The sequence below is a fragment of the Vulpes lagopus genome, chromosome 5 (assembly GCF_018345385.1).
Source record: "Vulpes lagopus strain Blue_001 chromosome 5, ASM1834538v1, whole genome shotgun sequence".
In the NCBI taxonomy this organism is placed as follows: domain Eukaryota; kingdom Metazoa; phylum Chordata; class Mammalia; order Carnivora; family Canidae; genus Vulpes; species Vulpes lagopus.
Window position 1 is genome coordinate 6,377,224 of NC_054828.1, and position 14,962 is coordinate 6,392,185.

At 45.7% G+C, this 14,962-nt stretch overlaps 1 protein-coding gene across 7 annotated transcripts in view; it reads left to right on the forward strand.

Moving 5' to 3' along the window:
- Positions 1-14,962, forward strand: part of PACSIN2 (protein kinase C and casein kinase substrate in neurons 2) — a 135,326-nt gene that overhangs the window by 64,023 nt on the left and 56,341 nt on the right. The window contains exon 1 of one of the 7 annotated variants that reach the window (XM_041756617.1): positions 6,148-6,168. The exons of 5 other annotated variants lie outside the window; for them this stretch is intronic. The gene's annotated coding sequence lies outside the window, so the exon portion shown is untranslated. Of the gene's footprint in view, positions 1-6,147; positions 6,169-14,497; positions 14,574-14,962 lie in introns of those variants that run through there. One more of the 7 variants, XM_041756616.1, reaches the window with a different exon arrangement.

The following is a 14,962-nucleotide window of genomic DNA, read 5'->3' on the forward strand; positions in this document are numbered from 1 at the left end:
CGGGGTGGGGTAGGGAGGAAAGGGTAAGGGTACCGAGAAGACCTGAATCTACAGCCTGACACGGGAATGGCCTTTGCTTTCTTGTCTGATTAGTCCCGTCAGAGATGGGAGAAGAAGCTGCAGGCGGAGATGTATGGTCAACTCTGGTAGGAAGCTTAGCTGTGAGGGGTGATTGGGGGAGTGAGGTCCAGCGGCAGGAGGAGGAGGAGGCAGGATGAGGGCCCAGCCTTAGACGGGGTGGGGGTGGTGGTGGCGGGGCCAGCCAGTGGGCGCAGATGCCTCTGAGGGGTAGCAAGAAGCATCGGGCCTTCTGACCGTCCACCTGCCCGTGTTCTGCGAGAGGGAAGGGAGGCAGCCAGGGAGAAGGTCTGCAGGAGCCTGTGGAGAGAGCTGGGGAGAGCTGCCTGGAGGAGGCAGTGACGAGGACCCCCGCCCCCCACCCTGAGGAGGTATGACTTCCAGGCTGCTCAGGGCTGGAGGCAGGGTGATGGGTTGAGGGTGGTGTTACCACTGGGCAGGTGTGACGGCTCTGGTTCCCATGGTGCCATGAGGGTAAGAGGGTTGAAGACAGGGCGCTGGCCAGCCCAGGACAGAGGAAGGAGGAGGTGTGGAAATGGGGAGGATTTGTCTGATGAAAGACGACTAGGTATTACTGCCCCCTGAATTTCTGTTGAGTTTTTCCATTAACGTGAATCCTAGTCCAAAGGAAGAAGCATGGTTTTTATAGTTACGGAGGGAGGTTCTATGGTTACAAGTAGGAGTCAATTGAAAGTAAACACTGGGGAGTAAACATTGAGAAAGTGTCCGGGCGTCTGAATGATGAAAACTTTATTGTGTGCCCACTACTCTGCTAGGCACTTTGGCGCCTACAAAACAAATGAGGCTGTTAAACATCTCCCAGGGGCCTGATCTGCCTCTCCCTCTAAGTGTCGCTGACAGGTGGCCCGCCAGCCTCTCCTTGAACTTAAGCGACGACACTTCCTGAGGATTCCTTCCTGGTATTGGAGAGCTTGAATTTAAGTGAGTTTTTCTTTGTGTAAAGTCATGATCCCTCCCCTTGAAACGTGGATCCAGGTTTGTTATGTGAAGGAACAATATTTCTCTTTCCCCAGCACAAATACTACATGTCTCTTAAAAATGCACACGCTAAAGTTGTTTCACAGAAACAAGGCACTCAGCTCCATCACCACGTGTTCTCATCCCTCTCACCCCTGACTTGATTATTTGTTGGTTTAGACATTCAGTCACTTTGCAAATATTTGAACGTCTACTTCATGCTAAGCAGTGGGGTTACAAAGATGAAAACACAGAATTCTTGGCTTTTAATTTATATGTAATAAATGTCTCTGCTCAGTTTTTTCACTTATACCCAGTTTCAAACATAAAATGATTTACCTGCTTGCCCTTTAAAATGGCTATGTGGTATCCCCTCTGTCCATTCACCATTGTTTTCTCAGTTTGTGAGCATTGACTTGTCTCTAGTCTGCTGTTATAAATATCACTGGGATGAACATTTTGTTCAAGCTATTTTTTTCTTTGAGTTTATTTGCTTGGGGCATATTCCCCAGAGTGGGACCGCTGGGCCAAAGGTTGGTAACTCCCTTGTTCTGTATTTCCAGATTTTTCCATGAAGCCTATCAGCCATGTTAGAGTACATTCTATTTTCCTATACCCCACCCAAACTGGCATTGTCCTTTTTTCTTATTTTTATAAGTTATTTGTTTTTTTAAAAAAGTTGTGCTTTTTCCCCCTACACAGTAATTTGTTGTGCCAGATTTGGCTAAGTTATGCTGCAGTAACAAGCGAATCCCAAATCTCAGACTTACATAATAAAAATGTCTTATTCTCTCTCTGCATATCCCTTGTGGGGTGTTGGGGGGTGCCATTTTGCACAGTCACGTTGGGACCAGGACGATTCAGGAGATTTCCCCATTCCTATAGCTGCAGTGTGATCCTTCCCAGTGGATGACAGCCAGGAAAGAGAGGGCTGGGTACTTTGAATAGGCTTTTCACTAGGTATGTGGCCTGGCTTAGCAGATGGAACTTCTGTGAGCATTCCTGTCTGTGTCCCAGCTGTCTTTTTTCCTTTGTGCACATTTCTGACAACTTCCTTGTGTGGGGATTAGGATCCTTGGTCTTCATAGGAGTCCTTAATATATTCTCAGTAATAAGATTTTTATCAGTTGTGTTGAATCCATTTTTCTTTGCTTTTTACCTTACATTTTATCGTGCAGAGGTTTAAGTCTTGGGCACATCCATCTTTTTTTTTCTTTCTTTTATTTCTTTAATATCACAAATTTATTTTCTCTTTCTTGGCCCCGTGCCCAACATGGGGCTTGAACTCATGACCCGGACATTAAGAGTTGCACACTATACCTAATGAGCCAGCGACGCGCCCCTATAAGTTTATCATTTTCTTAAAGCCAGAGAATAGACTATTTCTTTGAGTTGCTTCAAATAGACTTTTTGCCTCCAAATGACACTTCACCTCCTCTAAATATATAATATCAGGTGGTTTTAACTAAGTTAACTTTGGTCCTTGGTGATACTTGTTCTGTAACATGAAAGAAATCTGAGCACAACAGTGCAAAACCTCCTCATGATTAAAAACAAAACAAAACAAAACAAAAAACACTGAACAGAGTAGGAATAGAGGGGAGCTTCATTGGCCTGATAAAGGGCATGAATGAGAACTCATTAGGTTTGGAAAGAAAAGACTGAAAGGACAAGGATGTCTACTCTCATCACCTCTGTTCACATTACCCTGGAGGCTCTACCTAGGGAAGTGGAGCAAGAAAAAGAAATAAAAGACATATAAATTGTAAAGAAAAAAATAAAGCTATCTCTGTTTGCAGATGTCATGTTCTTGTGTATAGAAAACCCTAAGGAATTCACTAAAAAACTAGTAGAACTAATATCTGTGTTCAACACAGTTGCAGGATATATAAGATCAATTTATAAAAATAATGGTATTGCTATACATTAGCAATGGATAATCCAAAGAATTACAAGACTCATATACTGGAAACTGCAAAGTATATATTGTAGAGAGAAATTAAATGTGACCTAAATAATGGAAAGATATCCCACATCCAGGGACTGGAAGACTTGATGTTGTTAAAATGACACTACTCCCCAAGTTGATTTACAGTTTCAATGTGATTCCTACCAAAAATCTCAATTGCCACCTCTTCCCCCTTTTTCGTAGAAATTGACATGCTGATCCTAAAATTCTTATGGAAATATAAGGTATCCAGAATAGTCCAAATAATTTTGAAAAAGTAGAACAAAATTGAAATATTCATACTTCCTCATTTCAAAAATTTCTACAAATCTATAATATATAAGACAGTGTGGTATTGGCATATAGGGTAGACATATAGATCAGTGGGAGAGAATTGAGAGAACAGAGTTCAACTCTTATATTTATATGGTCACTTGATTTTGGATGAGGCGAGCAAGCCAATTGAATGGGGGAAAGAACAGTCTTTCGACAGATAGTGCCGGGACAAAAAAAAAAAAACAAAAACAAAAACAAAAACAAAAAAAAAAAAAAAAAAAAAAAAAAAAGATAGTGCTGGGACAACTTGATATCTACGTGTAAAAGAATGAATTTGGACCCTTAACCTCATACCAAATACAAAATTTAGTTCTAAATAAATCAGAGACCTCAATGGAAGAGCTAAATCTATGAAACTTTTAGAAGAAAGCAGGCACAAATCTTCTTCCCCTTGGATTGGGCAGTGGTTTCTGAGATATGACACCAAAACACAAGGGAAAAAATAGATAAATTGGATTTTATCAAAATTAAAAACTTGTGTGCTTCAGAGATACCAAGAGAGTGAAAAGACAGCTCACAGAATGGCAGAAAATGTTTTCAAATCCTGTATCTGGTAGACAGAACAGATATATAAAGAACTGGATTAAAACCCAGCAATGAGGGATCCCTGGGTGGCGCAGCGGTTTAGCGCCTGCCTTTGGCCCGGGGCGCGATCCTGGGGACCCGGGATCGAATCCCATGTCGGGCTCCCGGTTCATGGAGCCTGCTTCTCACTCTGCCTGTGTCTCTGCCTCTCTCTCTCTCTCTCTGATGACTATCATAGATAAATAAAAAAAATTAAAAAAAAAATAAAATAAAACCCAGCAATGAAAGGACAAATAACCCAATTAAGGGCAAAGGATCTGAATAGACACTTCTCCAGAGATGGTGTACAAATAGTCAAAAAAGCACATTAGTCATTAGGGAAATGCCGATTGAAACCGCATTGGGATGTTACTTAACCCCCACTAGGATGTCTGTAATAATAAAGGCAGCCACTGACTAGTGCTGGTGAGGATGTGGAGACATCTGACCCTAGCCACAGCTGAGGGGTAGTGGGGGTATAAAATGGCACAGCTGCCTCGTGGAACAGTCTGGCTGGCTGTTGGAAATAATTTTTGAAAACAGTTCCTCAAAAAGCTGGAGAGTTGCGATATGACCCTGCAGTTCAACTCCTAGATACCTACCTGAAAGAAGTGAAGACATATGTCCAAACACAAGAGTTTTGCATAAATGCTCACAGCAGCATTTATAATAGCCCCAAAGTGGAAACAACCCAAATGTCCATCAGCTTGGATGGCACAGTATTTCGTGATAAAAAGGAACAAAGTACTGGTATGTGCTATGGCATGGATGGACCTCGAAAGCATTGTGCTGAGTGAAAGAGGCGGTCATAAGAGATCACATGCTGCAGGATTCCACTGATGGGAAATGTCGAGAATAGGCAAATCCAGAGAGACAGTAAGTAGGTGAGTGGTTGCCTGCGGCTGGAGGTGCAGGGATGGGGTGACTGCCAGAGGGTATAGAGTTTCTTTTTGGGGTGATGAAATGTTTTAAATTTTTTTTTTTTTTTTAATTTATTTATGATAGTCACAGAGAGAGAGAGAGAGGCAGAGACACAGGCAGAGGGAGAAGCAGGCTCCATGCACCGGGAGCCTGATGTGGGATTCGATCCCGGGTCTCCAGGATCGCGCCCTGGGCCAAAGGCAGGCGCCAAACCGCTGCGCCACCCAGGGATCCCTGATGAAATGTTTTAAAACTGACTTTGGTGATGGTTGCACAGCTCTGAACACATGAAAAAAAAATCACTGTGTACTCTTTAAATGGGCAAATTGTCTCTCGATTTAAAATAGGAAAATTTTCCTGTTAAAAAAAAAAACCTAGCAAAATTCCAACTTCTTAAACCATTGGCCCTCCCACAGCCTCTTTAGGCCAAATGATATCATTCCTTTGTGTGTTCCTGAGATAAAAACTTTGTTGACCCTCCTAAGTTGTGACTTCCAGGATTAAAACACAAAGCACCAAGGTACAGGAGGAGGAGGCAGAGGATGCTGGCATAAAGGGGAGGGACTGGGAGCAGAGAAGACCAGGGCCTGGCAGGTGCTCCATCTCCAGGGCCTGCTAGTCTCCCTGTGTTCAGAGCAAGGCCTACGTTCTGGTGGCACCACTTGCTGCTTTACTCGCTGACCTTGGTGACTCCGCTTCTGTTCTCCTCCCTTCCCAAATCTGTTCAAGGAGGAGCGGATGTCAGAGAGTGCCTGCAGGGCTGCGGGCGCCTGTGTGTCACCTGTATTCTCACCTCCAGGAGCCTGGCTCATTCAGCACACGCGTAGGCTTGTTGACCTCTGCTGTGCAGCTCCTGAATTTCAAGGTGGAGAAGAGATGGGCTTACCCTTGAGCAGCTCATAGTCTGATGATTTACTCTGCAGGGCGTCTTCTTCCTTCGTTGCACAGAAAGCTAAAAATCTGTTTTTGCAGTAAGCTGCTCTCTGAATTAGCGAGCAGTTAAGAAGGAATTTGGGTTTTTATGCCAGCGCTCTTGCCATTTGGTGCTGGTTTTGACTGTGTCATAGATGACTGTGTAATAGGCAGCATGTGTGGGGCTGATCACAAGCATTGGCCTCCTGGAGCCTCATCGCCCCGGAGGAGATCCCCTGCTGCAGGGTACACTGTGCATGCGCCAGGGGAGAGAGCCCCACTTGAGAAATCTAGCAATCGTGTCTGGTAGAGCACTCCCATATTCCACAGTTTATCGGACGCCTGGTAAATGCAGATGCCACTACAATGCCAGCTTGCAAGAAGTCAGGAGCTTTAGCTTGTTCATTGTGATCTCACATCGCTGTAACATGGTAGGTCTCGAGATCTGTTTATTAGTGAATGACTGAGTGAGTAGAGGGACCGATGGCGAGATACAGTGACATCGTTTGTGCAAGGGTCGGTAACTGTCCCTCAGTCCTCCCAGAGCTGGGCAGGGCAGGGAGCAGATGCTGAGGCTGCATAGGTAAAAGCCACCACTGTGAGCACTGGAATTGGAGCTCCCGCACCCTGGTCTCCTGTACAATCCAGGCCCACTCCAGCCCAGAGCACAAAAGTGGTTACGTTTCTCATCAAAGGGTTTGCACTGTGGGAGTGTGTCCTGGTCCTGCTGAGTGTTGGCTCTTGTGGGGACCGCGGGGAGGGGAGAGGCTGGAGTCCGCCTAGGCCTGCTTCAAATAATTTTTCTTTCAAATCTTGGGACTCTGCCTGTACATGTTCTTGAACCACTGTTTGTATTCTCACATTAATATCAGATTTGCAAATGTGTCATTTTTGTCCTTTTTAAAGTAACTTTTTTATTTTTAAAACTGTGGAGCACCAAGTCAGTATTTAGCTTTGGGAGATTTTCAGTCTGAGTCTCCACATTCCCAGGGTGCCTGCCAGCAGAGGGAAGTCTCACAAGTATGACTGCAAAAAATCAGTCCTAGGCACAGACCCTTCCGCTGATGTGTTTCCATCGCATGAGAAAAATGAGTTTAGGGGCATGGCTAAGTGCTTTTGGCTCCAGCTCCTCCTCACATTGGGTGAACTAACGGCTGATGGGCTGTACTGAGACCACGCAACTTTGGGTCTTGCCTCCCTTTGCTGCCGATTCTCATAACCTGGGACTGTTTCTACCTAGAACCGAAAGAGGAGCTGACAATGACCAGGGAGGGGGGTGGCCATCCACTTGTTTGAGGAATTAGCACCCACTTGTTTGAGGAATTAGCACGTAAAAGACACCAGGGGTAAAGCATAGTCATTTTAAGAGTGACTACAGGACTCCAAGTCCAGAGTTTTGAAATGCTAATTTCTCACATAGAGAAGTCTATCACCTCTAATGATCAAGATCTAGTTCAGATGGTATGTTCTCTCTCCCTTTGTCTTCCCTTCACCTGTGATCCTGTCTGTCTTTCTTTCTCTCTCTATTTTTAAAATTTATTTATTTTAGAGAGAGAGAGAGAGAGAGAGGACCTGAAACAGACTCTGTGGTGAGTATACAGCCTGACTTAGGGCTTAATTCCAGGACCCTGGGATCTTGGCCTGAGCCGAAACCAAGAAATCGGCCTCTTAAGTGACTGTGCCACCCAGGTGCCCCATGCTGTCTCATTTTTTGGGTAGTTGTTCTGGGTTATACGTAGCTAAAAGGGCAGGACTCTGCCCCCGTGGATTTCTCACGGAGTAGAAGGACCTCTGTGAGCCTCACAGTTGGCACGCGACGGGAGTGCTGACTCTTAACTCTGCCAGGCTGGTGGGAGATGGTGGAGCCCAAAGGACCTGGGGAATTGCCAGGTGGCCTGTTGGAGCCAGGCATGTCTGTACCTCCTCTGCTCGATGTCCTTGACACACAAGTACGAGGTCTTCCTAGAGGAAAAACTTCCTTATCCACTTCTGAAGCCTGCTCTGTGACAGAACAGCATATTTTAAGATTTGAGTTCACATCCTGTAAGATAATCGGAAAGGAAAGGTCAAGCATCTTAACACCTCCTTGGATATCCCAAAGGTGGAGGCTTTATTAAGTATTTTCAGCTTCTGGGGCTTTCCTTTCTTCTTCATGCCAGTTTTAAGAATAAAATAGATACACCTTTCTCTGGATCTTTCAGAACCATCTCCGTTTTCATTTTTAGGCCTTAGGAATGCACTGCTGTGTATTTGTGATTCATATCTTCTGCTTCTTGGTGAGCCCAGGAAATGGTTTAGAAACTAACCCCCTAGTGAAGATCGAGAGTGAGGGATTTCAAGATACCCTTACCTATGCTTACCTAAAGTTGACTGCTTGCCATGCTTCAAAACCATTTACATTCTGCATGGGTCGGAAGGCATCAGTTCTTAGCGCTGTCGCTTTGAATCTAGTGTTTAGCAAGATGATTTTGTTTTACTCTGCAAAAGTGTGGGCAGGGGGTGGTGATGATGTGATCTGGAGAAAGACTGCTGGGTGAGAACAGGGGAGCCTTCTGGAGGTGGGAGTAGGGAAGAGAAGCTGTTCCGGCTTCATGTCTGTACAGCTGGCCCTAGTGGGGGATTCTCAGCAGTGCTGGACTTCCCTGCCTCCTGGGGCTTCATGGGGTCAGTGGAAAGGGCTTGGGGCCCATGTCCCTGCTCCTTACCCCCCAGCGGGCCCTTGGGCACATCTGGGTCGGGGAGGGGAGAGCTGAGCTCAGGAAATGCAGGGCACAACTGCTGCTGGGCATGTGCTTGAAGGACCATTGAGCCAGAGAACCAGGGTGGAGGGGGCAGGGGTCAGGGGTTGACATTGGTGGGATAGAAATTGAAAGAGTGAGGTCATTTTGTTTTACACTCAGGATTCTTTTAGAACTCCTGCGTCATCGTTTCCGCTATTGTCTGCCTGGTGGCGGTCACTGTCCCCTCTCACGGGGCAGCACTGCAGTGGCTGTTTTGCCATTCCCCTGCCGTGCCAGGCAGGCCTTCCTGCCTTCAGACACGAGCTTCCTTTTGCCACGTGCCTTTCCCCTGGAGGCTCTCACAGCCTTCAGCTTTGTCTCAGATGTCACCTGTTCAGCAGCTCTAGCCGCTCCCTGTAAAAGTACAGCCTCCTTTCCGCCTTCTGCTGGTCACTTTTCCTGCTGTGTTTCTCCACATAGCGGCTACTCTGATTTATTCTCTGTCGGCCACTTACACTGGAGTATGACTCCACAAGGATGGGGATATTCGTCTGCTCCATATCCTGTTGGATTCCCCAGCACCCAGAACATAGTGTGACTATAGGTATTGAAAGAATGGGAAGCAAACAGCGAGTGGGTAGTTACCATTGTATTCCCAAGGGATATATGCTAATTTAATGAAAAGTAAAACCTTCCCTTTTGATTACTGCTTTTATTTAATAAAAAAGGCCTCTTCATTTCTCATTTTGACACAAAATGCATAATATACATTTTCACTGAACACTTTGAACCAGTGGCGGCCCCAGTCTGTCCTGAGCCTGCACTCCCAGGCTCTCCTTAGCGTGTCCGAGTCTGAATAGAACTTTGAAGATCACCTACTTGATGAACAAGGGGAGTCTTGTGCTAAGTCCAAGGTCATTCTGCTGCATCTCATCTCATTTGCACTAGAACCAGGAAAGGGAACCAATATTTATTTTTTGCCACGTAAGAGAGAGGCACATCCTTGCATTACCGAAGCTAATCCTCATTAAGAAGCCTGCAACGTGCTCATCATCATGCCCATTTTATGAGTGGGATGTCAGAGGCATAGAGCAGTAATGTGATTTGCTAGGGCATGTGGCTAGTAAGACTGAGATGGCTGGATCAGTCCCCTTCCTAGCCACCGCTGCTGGGGACATCCCTGGAGCCCCTCACAGGGTACACAGATCTCCTCAGCTGTGGTGGTGAGCACGTAGAGCATGCTTTCCAAATCTTCTGTTTGATGCTGCTGCTGGTCCGTCACCTGTGTTTCCCTTGGCTCAGTGTGTTCCAGTTTTCCTGCGGTGAGTGTGTTCTCAGGTGGACCTTTGTCACTGTGGGCAACACTCCTGCTCAAAGCTGGCTTGTGTTTGAGCGGTTTTCCTGGCCTTTTGATACAAACTAAATTGAAATCTCAGTGATTATGGGGCTTGATGAATGATTTATGTTGCAAAATACTTTAAAATTAGCCCTAAACAAACAAAATAAATTTTAAGAGATTGCCTAAGTATGGTTACTTCATTGAAATTGGTCACAAAAAAAAAAAAAAAAAAAAAAAGAAAAGAAAAAGAAAATGGTCACCAACTGGCAGCAAAGCTTTTTGCAAACAAGTTTTTCTGGTGTGTAAATGAGTGTGTAGTATATCTAAAACAGGTCTTTGGGCATGTGGAAGAGTGGCAGTTTGCATGGGAGAATAATTATTTTCATGGGAAAAAGAGAGGAGGGCTATAGCAGGGCAGGGTAAGGGGAATGCAGGTTAGGAGGCAGGTCCTGGGCTACTGAGGAAAAATGGCACAGATAGCACAGGACTGAGGTTTCCTAGAAATTCTCTCCCTGGGTCCATTCTTCCTTCAGCGACTGTCTCTGAGCAGCTAAAGGCACTGTGACAGGCACCAGGGTACCCCCAGGAGCTAACAGTCTGGTTGGGAAAATAAGGCTCTAACCAAATAATGGCACCATAGAGGACCTGCACTGGGACAGTGATGTGGGGGGGTCATTGCTGTGATTGGGGGGGGGGCTCCTCGTTGGAGGTGACACTCAAACTGGGCCTAGCAGGTGGGTAGGAGTAACAAGGAAGGACAGTCTCAGTGCACTGCCCCTATGGTTGTTCAGGGCCTGGCTAGAGGTGAAACTGGGCCAAGCAGGTAGGGCAGGCCAGTGCAGGGCCCCCCAGGGCTGCGACCTGGGGCTTATGTGTGCAACTGCTACATTAAAAGGTTTGTATAAATGTAGTTGGAGGACATGCCATGGAGATGGGGCCCAAGGGGAGAAGGTGGGGGGCAGTGCACACAAGTGAAGGGGAAGGGTGGTCACATATACAAAATACCTTAAAAAGTTGTACATTGGGATCCCTGGGTGGCGCAGCGGTTTGGCGCCTGCCTTTGGCCCAGGGCGCGATCCTGGAGACCCGGGATCGAATCCCACGTCGGGCTCCCGGTGCATGGAGCCTGCTTCTCCCTCTGCCTGTGTCTCTGCCCCCCCCTCTCTCTCTCTCTGTGACTATCATAAATAAATAAAAATTAAAAAAAAAATTAAAAAAAAAAAAGTTGTACATTAATGATAGAAACTGCACTGTAGTTCCTTAACCACATTTACTAGTATTTGAGCACTTAGTATATAGCACACTCCAGGGCTTCAGTTATGCTTTTTGAATTTAGTTTGGCTTTTATTAAAAACCTCGACAATCTTCTTGTCATGAATACACATTTCTGTGCTCTCATCAAACTCTAAAACATATAAGGTCTTATTCATATCAAGTTGCTGGTAAAATAAGAGAAAATTTTCAAAGCTTCCTTTTACTTTCTTTGTCTCACGTTTCTCCAGTAGGGAAAAGGACTGGGAGACTGTCAAAGAACTGGCTGTTCTCATAAGTATTTGAGGAGAACAGTGTGAGTCATTGTAGCTTTTTGCTGGTATTTTAGTATCCGGTTTATTTTTAAACAGTTTTGTGCAACTGGAGTTTCTTCCGTGGTTTCTGTTGCCATGGCTCCATAATATTTCCTCAAATCTGCTTGTTCATCCTTTCTCACACACTTCAGCATCAAATTTACAATTCCTTAGAATCAGAATATCTTATTATATCCAAGAATGTTTCTCCAGTTGCAATAGCATTTTGCTCCAAAGTGGAAAAGTTAGTTGTTTTTCCCATCAGAGATGATGGGAGGAGAGAGGGTGTAGTTCTGTGAAGGATAGTGCAGTGAGGGATGAGTGGGGGCCCTTAGGAGGCTCCCAATGGTGGTCTAAGCAGAGGACCAGTGACATCTGTGTGGAACCATTTCCCCTTTACATTCCACTGGGACATGGGGGACACAGGATTGGCAAGTTGCCATGTTTGCTTGGGACATGCTGGCATTGGACGTTTTGGCTCAGACGTCCAGCAGACTCTTGGTTCTTAGTTCTTCTACAGTGTGAGTGTCTGTTCTCTCACTCTATTTATTTTTAGACTTGATTGAAACTTCTACCCTGGGAAAATCTCTTGTTTTTGTTTTTTGTTTTTATTTTCTTTTTAATTTTTTTAAAGATTTATTCATTCATTCATGATAGACATGGAGAGAGGCAGAGACACAGGAGGAGGGAGAAGCAGGCTCCATGCCAGGAGCCCGACGCGGGACTCGATCCCAGGACTCCAGGATCGCGCCCTGGGCCAAAGGCAGGCACTAAACCGCTGAACTACCCAGGGATCCCCTGTTTTTTGTTTTTAAAAGATTTTATTTATTCATGAGAGATGCACAGAGGGGAGCAGAGACATAGGCAGAGGGAGAAGCAGACTCTCTGCGGGGAGCCCGATCCGGGACTCCATCCCAGAACCCTGGGATCATGACCCGAGCTGAAGCCAGCCATCCAGGTGCCTCAGGTCTCTTGTTTTTAAGAATCTGTAGTCAAAGGAAAAACAGTGCTGGTCCTGGCAGTCAAATGCCCTCTCTTCCCTGAATTTAGGATGATTCAAGGAGATACTTTTCTGCATTTCATTGCTTTGAGCAATGTGTATTTCTTAGAGTTATTCAGGATTTAAAAGAAAGTCCCAGAATAATACTGAGCCATAGAGATAGTTTGTTTCCAGTCTCTAAAAGTCTTTATCTCTTTGACTTTTCAGGGCTAACCAGGTTTTCCTCTGACACATAAAGGTAGTATCAAACTAGGTTCTGGGTGGGGCACCTGAGTGGCTCAGTGCATTAACGCATCTGCATCTGCATCTGCGTTTGGCTTGTGTTGTGATCCTCGGGTCTTGGGATTGGCCTGCATAGGGCTCGCTGCTCAGTAGGGAGCCTGCTTCTCCCTCTCCCTCTGCCACCCCCTTGTGCACGCACACAAACTCTTTCAAATAAATAAATGAAAGCTTTTTAGAAAAACCCAACTAGGTTCTGGGTGTGTGTTTGGGGTTCATTATAGGGGACAGTCTGACCAAATGTTTTCACATTCTGTAAATATAAATGTTGACTCAATAATAGAGCAAGTCCTAATACTTGAGAGTTTAAAGCATATAGTGACTGGGCCTTTGGTTCCTGACACAGTTGCTTCTTCTGACTCAGACCCTTTTGCAAACAACAAAAACATACAAAACTGGTTCCAGGTCCTTCGGTGGTTGTTGCCCAGGAAGCTCCAGGTGGGAAGGTCTTCTGAGTGAGTGACTGACTATACAGGCTGGCCTTGTAGAAGAATTTACTTTTTAAGAAACACTGAAAAATTAAATTTTGCTGTCAGCTCAAGAAACATTTTATGGTTAATCATCTGAGTAGTCTTTTTTCCATGTAATCAAAGAGTTGTCAGTATGTGGCTTCGTGAATGAAATTGTTAACAACAGAATATTGCTGTTAAGATCTTACAGATCTTGTAATGTGGTAGTTGTGCGAGGTAGGGCTGGATGAGAGAGGATGGTCAGGGAGGCTCTGAAGACCTCTGGGCAGAGGCCCATGTGGTATCAGGGAGCTTGCCATGCAATTGTCTTGGGAAAGAACATTCTAGGGAGAGGGAGCAGTGTGTGCAAAAATCTTGAGGCAGCTTAGTGTGTGCGAGAAACAGCAGGAAGATTGTAGCTCGAGCAGAACAGGGCCAGTGAGGGAGAGTGGAAGAGGGCAGTAGGGGACAGGTCGTGATGGGACTTGGCAGCAAAGGTGAGCATTTAGGGTTTAACTCAATGTGATGGGTGTTGAGCAGGGAAGGGACAGGATTTAAGTTTTTAAAATGGTTGCCCTGGGGAGCCTAGAAATTAAAATTAACGGTGGATTTTCTGATCTACCTAACATTGGGGTTCCCTGAGAAAACATTAAACTTTTGTTTGCATTTTAACTTTGGAGATTTTTTTTTTTTTTTTAATTTTATTTATTTATGATAGTCATACAGAGAGAAAGAGAGAGAGGCAGAGACACAGGCAGAGGGAGAAGCAGGCTCCATGCACCGGGAGCCCGACGTGGGATTCGATCCCGGGTCTCCAGGATCGCGCCCTGGGCCAAAGGCAGGCGCCAAACCGCTGCGCCACCCAGGGATCCCTAACTTTGGAGATTGATTGATTGATTGATTGATTGAAGATTTAACTTACTTTTTCATGAGAGACACACAGAGAGAGGCAGAAACAGGAGAAGCAGGCTCCATACAAGGAGCCCGATATGGGACTCGATCCCGGAACCCCGGGATCACGCCCGGAGCTAAAAGTAGCTGCTCAACCACTGAGCCACCCAGGCATCCCAGCTTTTAGAGTTTATTGATATCACCTGTATTTCTTGTATTTGGGATTCTGTGAAGTTTTCTGGCTTCTTTTTGAAGAGAGGTATTGTGTAAATAAATAATACTCTGGTGGTTGACAATAGTAATGACAAAATGATCTTTGGATAGTCCTGTCAATTTAAAAATGTAACTATTAACAGTGTATGACATTGTTCTCAGCCCAGCCAGCAGCTGGACGATAAGTTATGAGAAACTCATCAAATTGAAACCACATGGGGATTTTGGTATAGAAATGTGACCCCAGTTCCTCCTTCCTTCCTTGCTGTTCCTGTTTCAAGGTGGGTACCCGGCCATGCTGTCTAGCCTGCTGAAGCCCAGGTGCTCTCATTGACCCTTCCCGCCTCATCCCACCCCTGGACTTCCCCAGTGGAGAGCAGGTACTTCCACCCGTGACTGAAGTACTCCATCTGCCAACAACACGTAGGAGAAATTGTCAGTATCAGTTTTACTTCGTGGGTAAGGAAATCGAGGCTCCGAGAGGTTAGGTAATGTGCCCATGGTTCTCCAGCTGGTGTGTGGCAGGGCTGGGGTCGTGCTTAGCTCATTCCCCCTCTCACATGTCACTGCCCTGTGTATGCTGGGCTCTATGCCCAGCTCTGGGGAGCACCTGTGAACAAAGCAGGCCAGGGGTACGGGTCTGTCCCCCCGCTTCCCCTAACCTGTTTGAGCAGGCGTGCTTCCAGAACAGGATTCCTGCACAGGTGCTCAGCGAATGCCAGATAAGTGAGTGCACACACGCATGCATGCCTGCTGACGTTGTATCCTT